Source organism: Chamaea fasciata, unplaced genomic scaffold, assembly GCF_029207755.1.
Source record: "Chamaea fasciata isolate MVZ Bird 193981 ecotype frontalis unplaced genomic scaffold, bChaFas1.0.hap1 SCAF_9, whole genome shotgun sequence".
NCBI lineage: Eukaryota > Metazoa > Chordata > Aves > Passeriformes > Sylviidae > Chamaea > Chamaea fasciata.
Genome location: NW_027094094.1, coordinates 31,223,689 through 31,227,719, shown reverse-complemented (window position 1 = coordinate 31,227,719; position 4,031 = coordinate 31,223,689).

Below are 4,031 nucleotides of genomic sequence, written 5' to 3'. Positions count from 1 at the left end.
AAACTGCAGGGGTGATGAGGAACACACAGGAAATACAGAAAGCATCAGCTGGGAAATAAGGCAGCACGGGAAAGCCAAGGTAAGACAACAATTTGACTTGAACACTTACTCCATCCCAAACCAGGCTTTCTTCTGCCTATGTAAATATGTAGCGCCCAAGGCACCCCCAAGAATCAGCACCTGAACCAATCATTCCAACTAAATCATGGCCTGCCTTGTTTGTGCATCGTTTAGTCTCAGATACTTCAGGGGAAATTGCAGAAGCAGAGCCAGCCTGCCAGGTGACAGCTTGCCAGGGAAAATAATTGGCATCGTGCTCAGAGGTGCGCGACGCCCGGCTCCTCCATCATGTGCTAACAGGGAAGGCTAAAACCCAGTCAGCCTCACCCTGCCAAGCCTCCAGGTGAAAATATTCCCATTCCTACTGTAACAGGAGATCTGGAGGCGAATGCTCTGCGTTCCATTTATTATGATAAAAAGGTGTTTATGGTGATTTATGGGAGGTATGGAAAAGGCCAACTCCCGGCACCAGCGTTCAGCTGTTTCCTCCTGGAACTGGCAAAGGGTTTCAAGGCACACGGAGAGTTTAGGGAGAGGTGAAGAGCTCTGTATTTGCACATCTGTGCATATAAGAGCACAGAATGTACAGGCTTCCCAGAGAAACTGTGGCTGTCACATCCCTGGAAGTGTCCAAGGCCAGGTTGGACATTGGGGCTTGGAGCACTCTGAGACAGGAAGGTGCCCATGGCAGGGGGTGGAACTGGATGAGTTTAAGGTCCCTTTCAACACAAACCATTCCATGACTCTGTGGCAATAACTATGCAGGACTTAGCATAAAGTGGGATTTAATAAAAAAATATTCCCCCAAATTTTCCCAGTGTTTTAACAATATCAGCTGGGCTACAATGCCTGTCACTCCATTTTTCAAAATGCTTCCCAGGATTCCAAAGAAAACACTACACTGCAAATAAATATAAAAAAACCCCATCTGCTTTTTCTCCTTAAATGCAACAGATCACACAATTTTTTCCCCATTTTGCACTAAGTATTTAAGACTAAATGACAGAGTCATAGGAAACACCATTGGCAGGTTGCGCAGTGCTAAATTTGTGTCATCCTTGTGAGCAGTAAAAACCCCAGTGCTGCTGGGTTTACAAATGACTTGCAAGGAACTCATTCCTAAGCGTACAAAGGAGAGAGAATTCCAAAACACTCTTAGCTGGAAAGCAGAATCCCAGGGATTCAGCTCCAAGGCAGTTGGAAGGGGAAAAGCAGCAAACTGTGGTGCTTAGCAGAGTGATTAACGAAACACATCCACTTAGACAGGGAGATAAAACTGATTTCCCAGGAGGTGTTTGGCAAAGGTGACAGCTGTTAAATTCCTCTCCTTTATCTATCATCTCCCCATGGGGACACCTCACCTTTCATCCCATGGCAGCTCAGTTTCCATAGGAGCCTTTGGTCAGCATCCTTAGCCAGGGCTTTTGGAAAGGCTGCCACATTTCTTTGTCCACCCACTTGGTGACAGCTCCAAGGAAGCACAGCGTGATTGTAAGGAAGGACTCACATTCCAAACAGGAGCTTGGCATCCTGTTCCAACTTCTCCATGGTGATACAGATGCAAAATATTCATCCTGTTTTCCTTATTTCCTCCAGCTGTTCCTTTTGTGTCTCTGTTACTCATCTGTCAAATTCTGTGGCCAGATTTTGGCACCTGGTGTGCTTGTGAAAGAACTTCTCAGTTCTCCTGCCCTGCTCAAATTGTTCTCCCAGCCCTCTCCTGGCACCTTACCACATATTGTTCTGTTCCATTTTCTTCTCTTGGACACAGTGTCAGCTTTCTACAGCTCTCTTGTATTTCTAGCAACCATCCGTTCCCTGCTTCCAGCCAGGGAAGGTTCCTTCTGGATTCTCTGCTCTTTCATTTGATACTTAGCATGTCCAGAACATCCCATAGGACAAACTGTATCCCTGCCATCTGCAAGTACTCAAATTGCGAGTTGTTCCTAACTCAGCTAAAGACAAAAGTTCACAGAATCACAGAATGACAAGGTTGGAAGAGACCTTCAAGATCATCAAGTCCAACCCAGTCCTAACACCTCAACTAAACCATGGCACTGAGTGTCACATCCAGTCTTTTTTTAAACACATTCAGGGATGGTGACTCCACCACCTCCCCAGGAAGATCATTCCAGTTCTTTACCACCCCTTCTGTAAAAAAACTTTTTCATAATATCCAACCTATATTTCTCTTGGTGCACTTAGGACTTAGGACTGTGTCCTCTCATTCTGTCAGTTGCTGTCTGGAGAAAGAGACCAACCCCCACCTGAGCACAGCCACCTTTCAGGGAGCTGTAGAGTGTGATAAGGTCACCCCTGAGTCTCCTTTTCTCCAGGCTAAACAACCCCAGCTCCCTCAGTTGTTCCTCACAGGGTTTGTGTTCCCAGCCCCTCACCAGCCTCGTGGCCTCCTCTGGACGCGCTCAAATGTCTCAATGTCCTTCCTAAACTGAGACACCCAGAGCTGGACACAGCACTCCATGTCCTTCCTAAACTGAGACACCCAGAGCTGGACACAGCACTCCATGTCCTTCCTAAACTGAGACACCCAGAGCTGGACACAGCACTCCATGTCCTTCCTAAACTGAGACACCCAGAGCTGGACACAGCACTCCATGTCCTTCCTAAACTGAGACACCCAGAGCTGGACACAGCACTCCATGTCCTTCCTAAACTGAGACACCCAGAGCTGGACACAGCACTCCATGTCCTTCCTAAACTGAGACACCCAGAGCTGGACACAGCACTCCATGGCCTTCCTAAACTGAGACACCCAGAGCTGGACACAGCACTCCATGTCCTTCCTAAACTGAGACACCCAGAGCTGGACACAGCACTCCATGTCCTTCCTAAACTGAGGGGCCAAAAGTTGTTTCCTTTTATTAAGTTCATGGAATCCCATAAAGGTAAAGATGGGGAAAGCCATCTAAGATCAACAAGTCCAGCTATCAACCAGCACCACCGTAGTCACCACTAAACCACGTTCCCCAGGTGACACATCCATAGGGGTTTTGAACATTTCCAGGGATGGGGACTCTACCACTTCCCTGGGCAGCTCCTTCCAATGCCTGGCAGCCAGGAAGGAAACCTGCATTCCTGTTTTTAGGGGACTTTAATGGGAAACTCTTTCCAAGTTCATACCGTCCAGTCTAAGACGGATATTCTAGAACATCACAGAGACCATAAAAACCCTGTATTTAGATGAAGAGCTCACTAAATTCCAGGGTGTAAGAAACCTTTGTGCATTTATAGGATGTTTTCCTTTGGAAATTAATTCCTGGCTTTTGATGGACAGTGTATAAGCACACATAAGAAAAAAACATGGATTTAAATCTTCTTTTCACCCTAGTGGCAGTGCCTGAGATTCACACAACCAAGTTTAATCAACCAAGACTAAAATCTCAAACCCCAAGGGGCAGGTTTTACGTAGAAGATCCTCTCGTTCTTTGGATCTCCCATTTCCAGCGTGTTCCCTCTTCTATTTATCCACAGAAATTGGGGAACAGGTACAATTCCAGTACATTTCCAAAATCCCTACCGAAATTGGTAGCCTACAACCCCTCATAGCTGTTGATGAGCACAAACTCACTGAGCAAAGGTGTTTTGCTGTCTCACCCAGCCACAATCCTTCATTTCCATCCCCAAACTGATAAAAAGTACTCCATGACTGGAAGCAGCAACTTAGAAACTCCACGTTCAACTGTTTTCATAAAGCAAAATTAACATTAACAAATTTTTAGATACAGAGGTTTTACAGCTTTTTTTTTTTTTAATTTTAAAATTAAAGTCAAATTGCAATACCAAGGCAATTAAGGGAAATAGCTAAAATAATTTCAGGGCTTCATTGCCTGAGAATTTAAATGAGGCATTAATTAGTCCAAGACAATATTGAAAAATACAACCATCTTGTACCTTATTCAAAATGATCAGCACCACCCACAGGAGCCAAATCTCAGCATCATTAAATAAGT